The following is a 19,628-nucleotide window of genomic DNA, read 5'->3' as shown; positions in this document are numbered from 1 at the left end:
AGTGGGGGAAAGTCAATATATATAATGTTTTGGTGAAGGGGGATTTCAATGCCATGAAGCACTCATTTTACAAAAGATTTTTGTTAGTCATGAGAATCTGATGTCACCCTGAAGGGATTTAGTACTTCTCTAGATATAAGGAGATGCAAGGATTGAGATAATAAAATATCTTGGGGCCACCCAAGATGGACGGGTCATGGTGGAAAAGTCTGACAGAATGTGGTCCACTGGAGAAGGGAATGGCAAACCACTTCATTATTTTTGCCTTGAGAACCCCATGAACAGCATGGAAAGGCAAAAAGATAGGACACTGAAACGTGAACGCCCCCAGGTTGGTAGGTGCCCAATATGCTACTGGAGATCAGTGGAGAAATAACTCCAGAAAGAATGAAGGGATGGAGCAAAAGCAAAAGCAATACCCAGATGTGGATGGGACTGGTGATAGAAGCAAGGTTCAGTGCCATAAAGAGCAGTATTGCATAGGAACCTAGAATGTTAGGTCCATGAATCTAGGCAAATTGGAAGTGTCAAATAGGAGATGGCAAGAGTGAACATTGACATTCTAGGAATAAGCAAACTAAGATGGACTGGAGTGGGTGAATTTAACTCAGATGACCACGAAATCTACTACTGTGGGCAGGAATCCCTTAGAAAAAATGGAATAGCCATCATGGTCAACAAAAGAGTCCAAAATGCAATACTTGGATGCAATCTCAAAAACAACAGAATGATCTCTGTCCGTTTCCAAGGCAAACCATTCAATATCACAGTAATCCAAGTCTATGCCGCAACCAGTAATGCTGAAGAAGCTGAAGTTGAACAGTTCTATGAAGACCTGCAAGACCTTCTAGAACTAACACCCAAAACTGATATCCTTTTCATTATAGGGGACTGGAATGCAAAAGTAGGAAGTAAAGAAACACCTGGAGTAACAGGCAGATTTGGTCTTGAAGTACAGAAGGAAGCAGGCCAAAGGCTAAGAGAGTTCTGCCAAGAGAACACACTGGTCATAGCAAACACCCTCTTCCAACAACACAAGAGAAGATTCTACACATGGACATCACCAAATGGTTGACACCAAATTCAGACTGATTATATTCTTTGCAGCCAAAGATGGAGAAGCTCTATACAGTCAGCAAAAACAAAACCAGGAGCTGACTGTGCCTCAGACCATGAACTCCTTACTGCCAAATTCTGACTGAAATTGAAGAAAGAGGAGAAAACCACTAGATCATTGAGCTATAACCTAAATCAAATCCCTTATGACTATACAGTGGAAGTCAGAAATAGATTTAAGGGACTAGATCTGATAGAGTTCCTGATGAACTAAGGACAGAGGGTCGTGACATTGTACAGGAGACAGGGATCAAGATCATCCCCAAGAAAAAGAAATTCAAAAAAGCAAAATGACTGTCTGAGGAGGCCTTACAAATAGCTGTGAAAAGAAGGGAAGCAAAAAGCAGAGGAGAAAAGGAAAGATATGCCCATTTGAATGCAGAGTTCCAAAGAATAGCAAGGAGAGATAAGAAAGCCTTCCTCTGCGATCAATGCAAAGAAATAGAGGGAAAAGATAGAATGGGAAAGACTAGAGAGCTCTTCAAGAAAATTAGAGATACTGAGGGAACATTTCATGCAAAAATGGGTGTGATAAAGTACAGAAATGGTATGGACTTAACAGAAGCAGAAGATATTAAGAAGAGAATACACAGAAGAACTGTACAAAAAAAGATCTTCACGACCCAGATAATCATGATGGTGTGATCACTCACCTAGAGTCAGACATCCTGGAATGTGAAGTCAAGTGGGCATCACTACGAACAAAGCTAGTGGAGGTGATGGAATTCCAGTTGAGCTATTTCAAATCCTGAAAGATGATGCTGTGAAAGTGCTGCATTCAATATGCCAGCAAATTTGGAAAACTCAGCAGTGGCCACAGGACTGGAAAAGGTCAGTTTTCATTCTAATCCCAAAGAAGGGCAATGCCAAAGAATGCTCAAACAAACTGCAAAATTGCACTCATCTCACACACTAGTGGACTTCCCTGGTGCCTCAGACGGTAAAGCGTCTGCCTGCAATGCGTGAGACCCGGGTTCAATTCCTGGGTCAGAAAGATCCCCTGGAGATAGAAATAGCAATCCACTCCAGCACTCTTGCCTGGAAAATCCCATGGACGGAGAAGCCTGATAGGCTACAGTCCATGGGGTCGCAGAGAGTCGGACATGACTGAGCAACTTCACTTTCACTTCCACACACTAGTAAAGTAATGCTTAAAATTCTGCAAGCCTGGTTTCAGCAGTATGTGAACCATGAACTTCGAGATGTTCAAGCTGGTTTTAGAAAAGGGAGAGGAACCAGAGATCAAATTGCCAACATCCGCTGGATCATTGAAAAAATGAGAGAGTTCCAGAAAAGCATCACTTTCTGCTTTATTGACTATGCCAAAGCCTTTGACTGAGTGGATCACAATAAACTGTGGAAAATTCTGAAAGAGATGGGAATGCCAGACCACCTGACCTGCCTCTTGGGAAACCTATATGCAGGTCAGGAACAGTTAGAACTGGACATGGAGCAACAGGCTTGTTCCAAATTGGAAAAGGAGTATGTCAAGGCTGTATATTGTCACCCTGCTTATTTAACTTCTATGCAGAGTACATCATGAGAATCTGGACATGGAGGAAGCACAAGCTGGAATCAAGATTGCCAGGAGAAATATCAGTAACTTCAGATATGCAGCTGCCACCACCCTTATGGGAGAAAGGGAAGAAGAACTAAAGAGCCTCTTGATGAAAGTGAAAGAGGAGAGTGGGAAAGTTGGCTTAAAGCTCAACATTCAGAAAACGAAGATCATGGCATCCGGTCTCATCACTTCATGGGAAATAGATGGGGAAACAATGGAAATTATTTTGGGGGGCTCCAAAATCACTGCAGATGGTGACTGCAGCCATGAAATTAAAAGATGCTTACTCCTTGGAAGGAAAATTATGACCAACCTAGACAGTGTATTAAAAAGCAGAGACATGACTTTGCCAACAAAGGTCTGTCTAGTCAAGGGTATGGTTTTTCCAGTGGTCATGTGTGTATGTGAGAGTTGGACTATAAAGAAAGCTGAGCACAGAAGAATTGATCATTTGAACTGTGGTGCTGGAGAAGACTCTTGAGAGTCCCTTGGACTGCAAGGAGATCCAACCAGTCCATCCTAAAGGAGATCAGTCCTGGGTGTTCATTGGAAGAACTGATTTTGAAGCTGGAACTCCAATACTTTGGCCACCTGATGTGAAGAGCTGATTTGAAGACCCTGATTCTGGGAAAGATTGAGGGTAGGAGGAGAAGGTGGTGACAGAGGATGAGATGGTTGGATGGCATCACTGACTCAATGGACATGGGTTTGGGTGGACTCTGAGAATTCGTAATGGACAGGGAGGCCTGGCATGCTGCAATTCACGGGGTCGCAAAGAGTCGGATACGACTGAGCGACTGAACTGAACTGAACTGAAAAGTATCCAACTATCCAAAGACCTGTCCCACCAGATTCCCTGGAGCAGAGTTCCTCACTCTACCCTGAACTCCCTCAGGGGTTTTTGAAAGTCAACGGAGGTAGTATCATGGGGTTCAGTCTCCATAGAGGCAGATGGCAAATGCCTTTGTTATTCAGTTTTGGCAATGCTCTTGGTTTCTGTCAATTTGTAGTTGACAGAATTGACAAACTACAGGTCAACAGACTCAAATTTGTTGGTAAGTTTTTGTTCCTTTTGTGTTGTGAGTCAGTATATCCCTTGTGCCCAATTTTTGGAGAGGGGAATTGTTGGACTCTACAAAAGTTGGAACCAGTTTATTGGGGAACTCGTTATTGTGGCGACAAGCCTACCCTAGTTGGGATTAGTTCATCTGTTTTATAGGGTACAATTTATTTACCTGATTAGGGAACTGGTTCAGTTGGAACCAGGGCTTCCCTGGTGGCTCAGATGGTAAAGCTTCTGCCTGCAATGTGGGAGACCCAGGTTTGATTGCTAGGTCGGGAAGATCCCCTGGAGAAGGAAATGGCAACCCACTCCAATAGTCTTGTCTGGAAAATCCCCTGGACAGAGGAGCCTGGTAGGTTATGGTCCATGGGGTCGCAAAGTGAGCGACTTCACTTTCAGTTGGAACCAGTTCATTAGGGAACAAGTTCATGTGGGGGTGGGCAGCCTAGTTGGGGTTAGTTCAATTGTTTTGTAGGGTAAACTTTATTTATTTGATTTAGGAACTGACTTGTCTGTGCTGTATGTCCTTTTTGTTGCAAGTTGACAGACTCAATTTTGTAGGATAAGTCACTCTGATGTGCATACCAAGAACATACCCTGCCCCCCAAATTTGGGATTTTCCTTTATGGGACAAGCCAGTTTGGTTGGGGTATGCTCTTGGAGAACAGAAGTGTTTGATTCTACCTGGAACCATTTCACTGGGGATCTAGTTCTTGTGGGCACAAGCCTACAGTAGTTGGAATTAACATATTTGTCTTGTAGGGCAAATTTATTTACCTGATTTGGGAACCAGTTCATTTGTATCTTGATGCTGGAATTTGTTTTTGCTCTCTTTGCTAGAATTTGCCTATGTTTTCTATGTTTTGGTGTTATCAAACTTGTAAAAATGGGAAATACTTCATCCATCCCAAAAGAAAGCCTTTTGGCACATATATTAGATAAATGAGCAAAATATAACTGTGAGCCTATGATTAAGAAAGATACAGTATACTATTGTAAGAGGGTGTGAACCCAATATATGTTAGCATCAGAAAAGCAATGTCCTCTGTCTCACAATTATACAATCTGACAGTTAGAAGCACTTTGCAAAGAAGAGGAACATACTAATAATAAATGAACAGGCCTAGGGCCTCCCTTGGATTTGAGGTGTCTGATTCTAATTTCCCTATAGGAGCCCTGGGTAATTTTGAGAGCTAGGAGCTTCAGCTCCAGTTTGAAAACTTTTCCTTTGAAGGAAAACTCAGACCTTTCAGGTCTAATGGGATCACTTTAATGTGACTTCTCAGCTGGCTAGATTTTGTTTTTTTTTCTGATTACTTTTGTAATGCACAGGTATTTGGCAATGCAGAGATATACTAACTGCTTTCTCTAACTCTTCCTCTATGGTTTCTCATTTCTTTCTCCTAGAGCTCTCTGTGAATAGGCCAGTGGCTATGGAAGCAGTTGAGGAACTCTGGCCAGGGTTACTCTCAGGTGTGTTCCTAGGGCCCCACAGCCCTTTGTGTCCCAATAGCTGCCACCCAAGCAGGTCAGGGCCCTCCTTTCCTCTTTCTCCCTTAAGCTGAGGACCAGACCACTTAAAATTGTGTGGGCATAGGTCAGGCACTTAAAAGCCATTAAGGCACCTGCTGATTGAAGACCCCTGTGACAGGATAAGGGGATCACAGAATGGATCAGACATTTAGTGTCTGCCCCTGTCAAGACATTTCCATGCAACATCAGGCATATATTGATTCAAGCAAAATACTGAGTCCACTCTCCCTTGTGTGCTGACTATGTGAGGAAATTCTTCAACCTGTCTTTCCTGTTACCTTCAACTCTTAACTCCTTGGTCTATATTGATTTACAGGAGTCTAGATACTGCATGTGAGTCTTCCCAAGAGGCCTTCTCCACTAAGGTACGTGAGGAAAAGTAAAACTAATGGGTATGTCAGTCCTTCATTTTCATTGAGGTAGTCACCTAACACTTTCAAAAAGAAAAAAAAAAAAGCTGTCTTGTATTGCATATGTGGTCTTTACAAGACCAGAAGGGTGGCTCCAAAAATGCTTTTACCACTCCTAAAACCTTCCCTGATAAGAGGCTTGTAAATATTAAACAAAAGGGAAACAAAATCATCCTAGGAAGAACTTGCTTGTATCTTTAAAGATGCAGAAATCCTATTGGGTCTTCTTAGGAACACTTATCTTTGCTATCTTTTTAAAACACAAATTTTAAAGAGAGTAAGTAGAAGCTTGCTTGTCCAAGGTAATTGGAAATTGCTTTTTCTGCAAATATTTATCCAACTAGTGAAGTGACCTTGACTTGTTCCATTTGTCTGAAACCTAATTTTAATTCCATCTCTTTTGCAAAATGATGGATTTTACATTGCTGTACCTGACTCAGGACTGAAATCTTGAAATAAGGACTGAAGCCTTTCTGTTGGTCTATTTGCATATATCTTTGTCTTTGGAGAAGGAAATAGCAACCCACTCCAGTACTCTTGCCTGGAAAATTCCATGGATTGAGGAGCCTGGTAGGCTACAGTCCATGGGGTTGCAAAGAGTTGGACACGACTGAGAGACTTCACTACTTCACTACTTGTCTTTGGATAGTGTTGCCATGGGTGATTTGTAAAACAGTTCAATTTAATTGGTTTAAATAAACCAAACAATTCTAAATACAAGAGAAATTAAGTTAAAGGAGTTTCAGATTGACATGAACTAGGAAATGTTTAATATTAAATTAGTACCTTGTATTAATATTTCAAGTTTGGTGATCTAAGTATGATGTTTTTATTGTCCCTAGGTTTAACATAAGCTAAATAAGATCTTATACCTGTTACGCATTCATCAACAAGGAAAGCAACTCAATGTGAAGAAACTTTCGAGGGAGGAAACAACAAATGAGAAAGGGTTTTAAATGAACTTCTAGAAATACATGTTTTAGGATTTCTCTAGATATTCTGTAACTTGAAAGTTAACACTGTGCTAAAGCAAGTTAAATGATTAAAAATTTCTGGAAAATGCACCCCAAAAAGAGTTGTATATGATCATTCAGGACTGACTAATTTTAAAACAAGTTTAACTTGGTAAATTAACCTTTAAATTAAGCTGGTACAAAATGTAAATTTGGTTTTTCTCTCTGTTAAAGCAGAAAAGTTTTCTGAAGATGCCGAAATGCCTTTGATATCAGACTTTAAGTTTCTTTCTTAACTGATCTGTTCTGTATTTGACTTTGAAATCTTTTACTGACACTTTGGCTAAGTAAATAATTATTGCTTCATAAAGCCTATGCTACTTTTGAGTTTTAGAGAAAAAAAAAAAAAAAGTTCTTCTAACAAACCTTCTCAAATCAAATTAACTCTGGATAACTTTTTGCCAAATTCAGACTTAAATTGAAGAAAGTAGGGAAAACCACTAGACCATTCAGGTATGACCTATTTAAAATCCCTTATGATTATACAGTAGAAGTGAGAAATAGATTTAAGGGCCTAGATCTGATACATACAGTGCCTGATGAACTATGGAAAGAGGTTCGTGACATTGTACAGGAGACAGGGATCAAGAGCATCCCCATGGAAAAGAAATGCAAAAAAGCAAAATGGCTGTCTGGGGAGGCCTTACAAATAGCAGTGAAAAGAAGAGAAGTGAAAAGCAAAGGAGAAAAGGAAAGATATAAACATCTGAATGCAGAGTTCCAAAGAAAAGCAAGAAGAGATAAGAAAGCCTTCCTCAGCGACCAATGCAAAGAAATAGAGGAAAACAACAGAATGGGAAAGACGAGAGATCTCTTCAAGAAAATCAGAATTACCAAAGGAACATTTCATGCAAAGATGAGCTCGATAAAGGACAGAAATGGTATGGACCTAACAGAAGCAGAAGATATTAAGAAGAGATGGCAAGAATACACAGAACTATACAAAAAACATTTTCACGACCCAGATAATCACAATGGTGTGATCACTGACCTAGATCCAGATATCCTGGAATATGAAGTCAAGTGGGCCTTAGAAAGCATCACTATGAACAAAGCTAGTGGAGGTGATGGAATTCCAGTTGAGCTATTTCAAATCCTGAAAGATGATGCTGTGAAAGTGCTGCACTCAATATGCCAGCAACTTTGGAAAACTCGGCAGTGGCCACAGGACTGGAAAAGGTCAGTTTTCATTCCAATCCCAAAGAAAGGCAATGCCAAAGAATGCTCAAACTACCGCACAATTGCACTCATCTCACATGCTAGTAAAGTAATGCTCAAAATTCTCCAAGCCAGGCTTCAGCAATATGTGAATCATGAACTTCCTGATGTTCAAGCTGGTTTTAGAAAAGGCAGAGGAACCAGAGATCAAATTGCCAACATCTGCTGGATCATGGAAAAAGCAAGAGAGTTCCAGAAAAACATTTATTTCTGATTTATTGACTGCCAAAGCCTTTGACTGTGTGGATCACAATCAACTGTGGAAAATTCTGAAAGAGATGGGAATACCAGACCACCTGATCTTCCTCTTGAAAAATTTGTATGCAAATCAGGAAGCAACAGTTAGAACTGGACATGGAACAACAGACTGGTTCCAAATAGGAAAAGGAGTACATCAAGGCTGTATATTGTCACCCTGTTTATTTAACTTATATGCAGAGTACATCATGAGAAATGCTGAACTGGAAGAAACACAAGCTGGAATCAAGATTGCGGGAGAAATATCAATAACCTCAGATATGCAGATGATACCACCCTTATGGCAGAAAGTGAAGAGGAACGAAAAAGACTCTTGATGAAAGTGAAAGTAGAGAGAAAAAGTTGGGTTAAAGCTCAACATTCAGAAAATGAAGATCATGGTATCCGGTCCCATCACTTCATGGGAAATAGATGGGGAAACAGTGGAAATAGTGTCAGACTTTATTTTTGGGGGCTCCAAAATCATTGCAGATGGTGACTGCAGCCATGAAATTAAAAGACGCTTACTCCTTGGAAAGAAAGTTATGACCAACCTAAATAACATATTCAAAAGCAGAGACATTACTTTGCCAACAAAGCTCCGTCTAGTCAAGGCTATGGTTTTTCCTGTGATCATGTATGGATATGAGAGTTGGACTGTGAAGAAGGCTGAGCGCCGAAGAATTGATGCTTTTGAACTGTGGTGTTGGAGAAGACTCTTGAGAGTCCCTTGGACTGCAAGGAGATCCAACCAGTCCATTCTGAAGGAGATCAGCCCTGGGATTTCTTTGGAAGGAATGATGCTAAAGCTGAAACTCCAGTACTTTGGCCACCTCATGCTAAGAGTTGACTCATTGGAAAAGACTCTGATGCTGGGAGGGATTGGGGGCAAGAGGAGAAGGGGATGACATTGGATGAGATGGCTGGATGGCATCACTGACTCGATGGATGTGAATCTGAGTGAACTCCGGGAGTTGGTGATTGACAGGGAGGCCTGGTGTGCTGCAATTCATGGGGTCTCAAAGAGTCGGACACAACTGAGTGACTAATCTGATCTGATCTGATTTGTACTTTGGGATATGTTAAAGGACCCCCCAAACACCCAATTCAAGATATTAAACAAATTAGGTCCACTTAGTATGTTAAACTACGTGGGAGGTGTTGTCAAATGAGTGATACATTTTAAGTTATATGGCAAATGATACAGATATTCTAGAGATCATATGGAGTGCCTAAAAATATATGTCTTCTAGTTATTATATGAAAGTGTTGTATGTCACAGCAGGAACCAGGTTGCTTTGTCAATTACATTGAAATCATATCTAAACTTGTCTTCATAAGTCTTTTGTCAGTACATACAGTTATGGTTTTACTCTGATGTCTTTGCAAAAATGCCTCTTCTTCAAAAAGATTTATAAAAGGAATTTAGATAAACACAAGTTTCTGACTTTCTGGTAATCATGCTGAAATGAGTAAAAAAAAATAAAAAATTCTAATGGGAAACCTGATGGCTTCATAAAACTGTTAACAAAAAGAATTAGTTACATAGAACTGAGTGAACTGTAAATATGGTTATAATTTTTGTGGTTTCTTTCTAAAAGAATTATTGCTTTAAAATCTTTGTTTTCCATGTGTAAGAGAAAACTTCTCCTTAAACTAACTATGGAAGAGGAGATGGTTGGATGGCATCACCACCAACTCATTGGATATGAGTTTGAGCAAGTTCTGGGAGTTGGTGGTGGACAGGGAAGCCTGGTGTGCTGCAGTGCATGTGGATGCAAAAGGTCAGATAAGACTGGCAACTGAACTGAACTTAAGCTAATTATGATTTGCAGTAACTTGGTAAATTATGTCTTTTCTGAGCAAAATTGAAGCAGTTATCTATTTCTCTCTACCTTGCTGATCCTGTCAGAAACGTATGCTTGTGTCAAATATTAAGTCATATCTAAGCATGCATTACCAGTATATGAAACTGCAGTGAAACTTATTTATCTCAATAAATAAGTTATCTCTCCCTTGATTGCTTGATTATTGCAGTTGGATTGCAACTAGTTATAACAATCATTGTTTAAATTTGTTATTTATTTTCAAATTGTGTTTTGTGTCTTCCTGCTGCAATATGTCATTGTCAGTGTTACAAGCTGCATAACTTAAATCCTGTCTAAGATTTATAAGATTATTTTCCCTTGCAGTAAACAATGTGTAACTGGCCCCCAACAAAAATTATATGGCTAAATATTTTGAGAAAGTCAGTGGGATTCCCTCGTATCTCAGTGGGTAAAGAATTTGCCTGCAATGCAGAAGACCCAGGTTCATTCCCTGGGTCTGGAAGATCCCCTGGTGAAGGAAATGGCAACCCACTCTAGTATGCTTGCCTGGAGAATCCTATGGCCAGAGGAACCTGACAGACTACAGTCCATGGGGCTGCAAGAGTTCGACACGACTTAGCGACTAAACCACCACACCACAATTGTAATAGTGTGATTCTAGGTATGGGAAGAAGCAACAAGAAAGGGTAAAGGTATCCTGGATTACAGTTAGAAAGAATTCAGAGAATTTTAAATTACTGATGGGGCCTGGTCCAAAATTTAACAGCTTGAGTGGCATGTCAAGAATTTTTGCCTACACTGGGATGAGACTCTCAGTGTCATGGGACAAAAGTTGATCATGAAATGTCTTACAAATATTGGTCAAATTTCTGACCAAGAAGGAAAGACCTGAGAAATGGAATCAGCAATTGCAACTCTCCAACGTGAGATGATGAATCCTGAGGAAGGAGAATACCTGCCATCTAAGGCATTCCCTATAGTGAACCCTGTGACTACTCTTAGAATACAGAATCACAGGCCCCAGATAGTGGAGGTATATGCCAAGGATATGATGTTAATGAACCCTGACTTTTGTACCTTACCCTAGATAGATAAGCACTAAATTCCTTAACATGAAATGTAGCTTCCTGGGTTTAAAGTCCTATATTTCTAAGTATATAGGTGTAAAATAAACACTTTCCAACGGGGGAGCAAAATGAAGACAAATAACACTTGAAACACTAGCCCCAATGGTGACCACTCCCAGAAAAATCCATCTGATGAAGCAGACAGTCATCATCCCCTTTTTTTCAAAAGATTTTGGAATGGACTCTGACAGTGGGGAATTGTTGCATGGAGAAGCCAATTGTGAGTCCATTTGGAACTGTTTCTTTGACCTGCTTTTTGTTGCTTTTGTTATTACAATGATATATAATGACCTGCCTCAGAGGACCCTGACCCTTAGCTTGACTGTTGTACTAAAACACATTCGTTTAGCTCACAGAGAGATAATCTGACCCTGCCCAACTGTGAAAAGAAGAAACTGAAACATCTCTTCCCTGAGGCTGGCCTGGAGATGTTTTGAAAGACTGAGGGCCTTTTTCATTCTACTTCTCCACTGTCTCTCCTTCTCTATTTTGCCTTTTGAATTTACTTCCTTATTGCTTCTTTCTGTCTCTATAAGACAACTTGGCATCCAGATTCTAATAAGATGGTTACTTTGAGACAATAGTCTTCAATTTTCTCAGTCAGCTGGCTTTCCAAATAAAGTTGTAGTCCTTGTCTCAACACCTCATTTCTTGGATTCATTAGCCTGTCATGCAGTGAGTAGAGTGCGTGTGAACTCAGCAACACCATTAATGCTATGTAAAAAAAATAAATAAATGAATAAATAAACAGGCAGAGGCTCTAGACAGTTCTCCAAAGACATATAGATTGTCATAAAGAACATGAGAAGATGCTCTACATCACTACATCTGTGAGTATAAACTCACAGAGGTCAGAATGGTCATCATCAAGAAGTCTACAGACAGTAAGTGCAGCACAGGGTGTTGAGAAAAGGGAACCCTACTACACTGATGGTGGGAATATAAATTGATATAACCACTGCAGAGAACAGGATGGAGGTTCCATAAAAAACTAAAAATAGAACTATCTTATGACAACAATCCCACTACTGGGTATATATTCAGAGAAAACCATAATTCAAAAAGACCCTTGTTCCCCAATATCCACTGCAGCTCCACTTACAATAGCCAAGACATCAAAGCAATGTAAATGACTATTAACATATTAATGGATAAAAATATGGTGTTTATATACAGTGGAATATTATTCAGTCAAAAAATAATGAAAGGATGCTAGGTGCAACAACATGGATGGACCTAGAAATTATTATACTGAGTGAAAAAAGTCACCCAGAAAGACAAATATCATATGATATAGGTTGTATGTGGAATCTAAAGATAAATAAATAAATAAAAATGAACTTATTTAAAAACTGAAACAGAGTCAAAGATGTAGAAAGCTGGGTGGTGGTGAAGAAAAAGAAATAAAATAGAAAATTGAGGTTAGCATATAGACATTAGTATAAATAAAATAAATAACTAATAAGAACCTACTCTATAGCACAGGCAACTCCATTACAATAGTCTGTAATGAACTATATGGGAAAATAATCCTAAAAAAGAGTGGATATCTGTTTATGTGTAAATGATTCACTTTGCTGTACAGCAGAAACTAACACAACATTGTGAATCAATTATATTTCAATTTAAAAAAATTGTTTACTCACTACTGAGGGTCAAAATCATATTTTAAGGAAAAACAAAAGCTCTCTTACTTTCCAAGCTGCTATTATCTGAGATGCTAATATCCTCCTTCATTGATTTAAGGCATCTTCTGTGTGTGTGTGGTTTATCAGAATTAGAGTGTAAAAGAGATGAATTGAACAACATTGTTACTCTAAGTAGAGCAAGATAAACTGAGCTGAAAATTTAGACTGAAGACTGGTTATGTATGAGAAATTACTCTCTTGAAACTATTATGAGAAATTACTTGTTTTTAGCATTAATATAAAGAATTTATGTACCAAAATAATGTTTCAGGGAACCAAAAAGAATGAAAACTTATGTAAATTTATCACAGTCACAGTACAATATGGGTTTATAATAGAAAATAGCATTCCTACTCATCCCAGAATGATGTTGAGTCACGAAGTCATGTCTGACTCTTTGTGACCCTATGGACTACAGTACACCAGGCTTCCTTGTCCTTCACCATCTCCCAGAGTATGCTCAAACTCATGTCCATTGAGTCAGTGTCCAATCATCTTGTTAGGTAGGTAGAATAGGGAAAAGGAATCTAAAACGGAGGTGGCTAAAAGACAAGGAAAGTCAAAGGAAGGTCCAAGGACCAGAGTGAAGACTTCAGGCAGAACAAACAGCACTCCTGGCTGAGCCCAATTTGAATAGGGCAGGCCCAGGTGGAGGGCAAAACCATATAAAAGGAGGAGCCAAAGTGCTTTCGGATGGACTCTGTCTCTCCCATGTGTGAGCGCTCTCTCTCTCTCTCTTACTCTCATTCTCTCTCCTGCTATCTACTAAATGAAATAGAGCTACTAAATAAAATAGAATAACATTGATTTGCCTAAGAGTTGTAGCACGGTTTGTCCAAGACCCGAGAGCTGTGACACGCAGAGGGCTTTAATGTCTGTCGTTCCAAATCTTTGTTGTGATGAGACAAAGAACCTAGGAACATACACTTGCGTGACATCTATGGTGCCGTGACTCGGATTTAACCTGGCTGAAACAACCTCTTCGAGGAAGAGGCCAAGCACAGCAGGAGCCCAACTCAGCGAAGCTCCCACACTTGTGGAAGGCAAAGAAACCCAGCTCAGGGGAAGGCCCATTGTTCTGGAAACCGGGACAGCGAAAAATGAACTCAGCAGAAAGCTCACGCAGGCCAGTCTCAGATTCCAGAAGACCTCCGGTTTAGGTAAGAGGTCCTCACTCCTATGGCTGGAGGGACCATTACAATCTATCGTTTCTTGTTTCCTCAAACCTCCCATGAACAGGTGGGCAGCAGGGGGCACAATTGAGGAACTCTGGAGAGGCTACTCCTCAGCATGTCCCAAAGGCGCTATCTGCTGAGTCCCAGTAGCTGTTACCCAAGCCGGTGGGGGTTCTTCTGTCCTTTCTTTTCTCTGTGCCAAGGATTAGACCAATGAAATTGTGAGCACCGGTCAGATATTCAGCAAATTTTCCTGCGGGCTATGAAGGGGATTCCTTGGCACGTTTTTCCCACTGCTTTTTCTTCCCATCCTTCAGCTCTCTCCCGGGACTCAAGCCCGGCCAAAACTAATGAAACTCAGACTCTGATGTCTCATTGCAAAAATTCGTTGAGAGACAAAGCGATAAGAGGTAGATTTGTTAGATTCCAGAGAGAAGCCACCCTTCAGGATGTGAACTGTTGCCGAGGGCAAGGGCTGAGGCCATGGAATTAGGCCTGGCTAGATTTTTGTGAGGGGATGGAATTCATATGCTAATGAGTGAGAGGATCATCCCAGCCATTGGGGAACCACCCACTCCTCCCTCTTTTGACCATGCCTTGGAGCTGTCCTGCCACTTCTGGGTGGCAGATTGGGGATTAAGGTTTACTTGAATCATCTTGGAACCAAATGATTTTAATTGGTTTACATTATACCCTTGTGCTATGTTATTCCTTCAAAGGTTGTGCTCTGCCCCCTTCCCTCCTGTTTCATGCTCTTTTCCTGAGCCCCATCCAGACCCACAAGGTTGCCTCTACAATCTTCTGGAGAGACAACCAGAAAATAGCTGGCCTTGGGAGGGAAATACTCTATAATATCCAACCCCCTAATCCTACCCAGCACTGGTCACACTGGAGATCTTGGGGATGCCCAAACTCCAGTCTGGGGGGGTCCCAGGAGGTCATTACGCTTTGACCTGCCTAGGGATCTGTCTTTGAAAGGTTGTCATGCCTCGGGGATCCTCTAGTCCCAGGGGTCCCAGGAGGTCGTCACACCTCGACATGCCCAGGGACCCAATTCTCGGGAGGCCATCATGCCTCGACCTGCCCAGGGATTCGATCTCTAGGAGGCTGTCATGCCTCAGCCTGCCCGGGGATCTGCACCCTGACCTGGGGATGCCTGGCTCTCAGGTTGTACCAGTTCTGGGTAGGATAAGCTTCAGAAAGACTCACCCCTAAGGAAGTCGAAAGAGGTCTTTTTCTTTTCTCCCTGTCATGACTATCTTTCAGATGGGAAATAACCAATACACTTCCTGGCAGACGCCCTTGAGATGCATCCTTGATAACTGGAAGCTGTTCGGCCCTCTAGCTCTAAGGAGAAGTCATTTGAAATTCTTTTGTGCCACTGCATGGCCACAGTATCCACTGGTGGACGAGGAACACTGGCCTGAGGATGGAACTTTAAATTACAATACCATCCTGCAATTAGAATTATTCTACAAAAGACAAGGGAAATTGACAGAGACCCCCTATGTCCAAATTTTCTTCCAACTAACAAAATGAGCCCACTAGGCAAATGGTGTTAAGCACAGGCAACCAAGAAAAGGAACCTCCTCTTGAAGGCTCACCTCCCACAGCTCCCGAGTTGCCTGGTGCTCCTTCCTCATACCCAAACTTGCCTCCATATCCGGGAGCACCTCCTCCACAAAAGCCAGCTCGAGTATGTCCCTTAGTTGAAACTGGAGGAAAATTCGGACCAACCCGGGTCCATAAGCCCTTCTCCCTCTTAGAACTAAGACAGATCAAACAAGATCTGGGAAGCTATACAGATGACCCAGGCAAATATATAGATACACTCCAACATATTACCTTGGCCTTTGACTTGACGTGGAAAGACATCATGGTCATATTTAGTCAAACTTTATCTGATCCTGAACATACCAGGGTCTTAAAGGAAGCCCGGAGGTATGCAACAGGGCTCCACATGTCCAGTGATAGATACCCAGTAGGGGAAACTGCAGTCCTGTCCTTCAATCTTAATTGGAATTATAATGATCCTGAGCACATATGGGAAAGAGATAATTTTCTAATCTGTGTGAAGGCAGGACTGAAAGCAGCCCAATAAAAAGCAATCATCTATGCCCAGGTCTCAGCAATAACTCAGGAGCCCAATGAGAACCCTATTGCCCTTCTGGAGAGGCTAAAAGAGGTACTCCAAAAGCTTACCAACCTGGACTTAGACTCTTATGAGGGACAGGTGGTTTTAAAGGACAAATTCCTGTCCCAATGTGCATCAGATATTGGAATTAAGTTACAGCAGCTACAACAGCAGGACCCTGCTGCCTCTTTAGATGAGATGGTCCAGACAGCCACCAATACCTTTTATAACAGAACAGGAGAAGGAGGCCAAGGCCCAGGAGAAGGAGAGAAAGAAAGAGACAAGGCATGCCCAGATGCTGGCCGCCCTCCAGAGAAACCCTATGGCAAACCCCGAGTCCTTGAGGGGCAAGGCACAAGACAAATGCCTGATCTGTAGACAGGCGGGGCATTGGGCCAAAGAGTGTCCAAACCTTGACAAGTCTCCTAGAATGGCTTGCCACAAATACCATCAACTGGGACATTGGGCAGCACTCTGCCCTGGGGACCCAAGAGCCTCAAGGTCAAGTGCCAAGCTTACCTTCACGATGGTGTAAGAGGACTGAAGCGACCTGCTCCAGCCAGCCCGCCTATCACAGATAACCATCACGGGGCTGGAGCCAAGGGTGCGACTGGATGTGGCAGTTAAGTCCGAGAATTTCTTAGTTGACACAGGGGCTACCTACTCTGTCTTGATCTCCTACTCCGGGGCCTTCTCCTCCCAAACCTGTACCATTTTGGGTGCTACAGGAAAAGCAACTACTAAAGGATTCACCCGACCACTTCTTTGTTGCTGGGATGGACAAATAGTTTCCCACCAGTTTCTGGTGGTCCCTGAGTGTCCTACCCCCTTATTGGGAAGAGATATACTCACTAAACTGGGGATCACCCTTGTGATGGGAAGTTTTTCAGCCCTAGAGCTCTACAGCTCCTGGTTACTACTGAAGAACCCATTACACCTTCATAGAGAGGGACCAAAACCCATGGGAAGACAAAATTAACCCCCAGGTGTGGGACCAGGGGATTCCTGGACGAACCCACCAAGCTGAGCCGGTCATCATTGTCCTCCGGGATCCCACTTGGTTTCCTAACCAGAAACAATATCCTCTCAAAAGAGAGGGTCGGGAGGGATTACAGCCTTTAATAAATAAATCCCTTGCTTGTGAGCTATTGGTCCCCACCAGTTTACCATGTAATACCCCAATCCTCTCAGTAAAGAAAAAAGATGGAACCTGGCGAATGGTTTAAGATCTCTGGATCATAAATGAAGCTGTAGTCATCCTCCATCCCACAGTACCCAATCCCTATGTAATCTTGGGAGAAATCCCACCCAGTGCCAAGTGGTTTACAGTCTTGGATCTCAAAGATGCATTTTTTTGCATACCACTGGCTAAAGAATCCCAATACCTTTTTGCCTTTGAGTGGGAAGCTCCAGGAGAAAAACACCAACAGATGACTTGGACAGATGACTTGAACCCCTCAGGGGTTCAGAGATAGCCCCCACCTGTTTAGAAAGGCCCTTAGCCAGGACCTCCTAGATCTGGACCTGGGACCTAATGGGACAATATTACAATACATAGATGACCTACTAATCTGCTCTTCAGATGAAAAAAGTGCCCAACAACATGCAATTCAGGTTCTAAACTTCTTGGCAGAAAGGGCTCTAAACTTTCTTGGCAGAAAGTCTCCCGTGCTAAGGCACAGATGGTCGAGACAAAGGTCACCTACCTGAGAGTTCAGATTGCACACGGGTCCAGGAGGCTGTCTGCTGATCAGGCACAAGAAATCCTCCAGTTGCCCTCCTCCACGACTCGAAAACAATTGCAAGCTTTCCTGGGGCTAACTGATTATTGTAGAATCTGGATACCCAACTGTGGTTTAATTGCCAAGCCCTTATATGAAAGCTTAAAGGGATGAGATGATTTAATCCCACTGATGTGGGGAACTCCTCAAAAGAAGGCAGAGGCTACACTAAAACAGGTCTTAACTCAGGCACCTGCCTTGAGGTTGCCAGACCCAGAAAAAGCATTCCAACTTTATGTCCATGAAATAGAGGGAATAGCCTTGGGAGTGTTAACTCAAAGGTTGGGATCTGAGCCCCAGCCTGTAGCTCACTTATCCAAGAGGCTCAATCCAACTACCTGAGGCTGGCCCCTCTGCCTTTGAAATCTTGCAGCTATTGCAATCATGGTAGAAGATGCTTTAAACTCTCCTTTGGGGGCAAACTAACTATTTTTACCAGCCACCAAGTAAAACAACTCCTAAATGGGAGAGGCCATTTATGGATGTCTTATCAAATAATCCTCAGATATCAAGTAATGCTGATGGAAAATCCAGGCCTCACTATATCCTCTTGTGAGGTTCTTAACCCAGCCATACTCCTACCTACCCCTGAGGGCTCTCTCCCCTTTCACTCTTGTCTAGAAATCTTGGACCACTGGGCAAAACCCCGAGAGGGATTGTCAGAAGATCCTCTGACCAATCCTGAGGAAATCTGGTACACTGATGGAAGCAGCTTTGTCTTGGATGGAAAAAGAAGATCTGGGTCAACCAGCTACAACATGCAGTGCCAGTTCAACAAAGATATAGAACTACAGCCGACCACGGGAAATGTCACACACCCTTGGACACTGCTATAAGGACTCTGAGGATTGAGACTAGCAAGAGCGGGAGGCCCAATACCCCTCACCGTCCCAGTTCAGCAGGAAGTAGCCAGAAAGACCCCGACGTCCCTATACCCAAAGAATTGGGCCTCCCATCTCTTGAGACGGGAATGTTAGGTAGGTAGAATAGGGAAAAGGAGTCCAAAATAGAGGTGGCTAAAAGACAAGGAAGGTCATAGGAAGACTTCAGGCAGAACAAACAGCACTCCTGGCTGAGCCCAGTTTGAATAGGGCAGGCCCACGTGGAGGAAAAAACCATATAAAAGGAGGAGCCAAAGCACTTTCGGATGGATCCTCTCTCTCTCCCACGTGTGTGCGCTCTCTCTCTCTCTCACTCTCACTTTCTCTCTTGCTGTCTTCTAAATAAAATAGGGCTGTAACACTGATTTGCCTAAGAGCTGTAGCACAGTTTGTGCAAGACCCAAGAGCTGTGATGCGCCGAGGGCTTTAATATCTGTCTCTCCAAATCTTTGTTGTGACGAGACAAAGAACCGAGGAACATACACATGCGTGACAATCTCAACCTCTGTCAAACTCTTCTCCTTCTGTCCTCAATCTTTACCAGAGTCAGCATCTTTTCAAGTGAGTCTACTCTTCTCCTCAGATGGCCAAAATATTGGAGCTTCAGCTTCAGCATCAGTCTTTCCATTGAATATTCAGGGTTGATTTCCTTTAAGATTGACTGGTTTGATCTCCTTGCTGTCCAACAGACTCTGAAGAGTCTTCTCAACCACTACAATTTGAGAGAATCAATTCTATGGTGTTACAGCCTTTATGGTCCAACTCTCATATCTGTACATGACTAGTAGAAAACCATAGCTCTGATTATACTCACCCTTATCATAAAAGTGATGTCTCTGCTTTATCATACATTGTCTAGTTT

At 42.1% G+C, this 19,628-nt stretch overlaps 1 pseudogene; it reads left to right on the top strand.

The window, feature by feature from the left end:
- The first annotated feature begins 431 nt into the window (after positions 1–431).
- LOC138983951 (craniofacial development protein 2-like) lies at positions 432–18,721 on the top strand (annotated as a pseudogene).
- Positions 18,722–19,628: the final 907 nt, after the last annotated feature.

The sequence above is a fragment of the Bos mutus genome, chromosome 19 (assembly GCF_027580195.1).
Source record: "Bos mutus isolate GX-2022 chromosome 19, NWIPB_WYAK_1.1, whole genome shotgun sequence".
NCBI classification, from domain to species: domain Eukaryota; kingdom Metazoa; phylum Chordata; class Mammalia; order Artiodactyla; family Bovidae; genus Bos; species Bos mutus.
The sequence above is the reverse complement of the archived record's forward strand: the minus strand, read 5'-3'. Positions and strand labels throughout refer to the sequence as shown.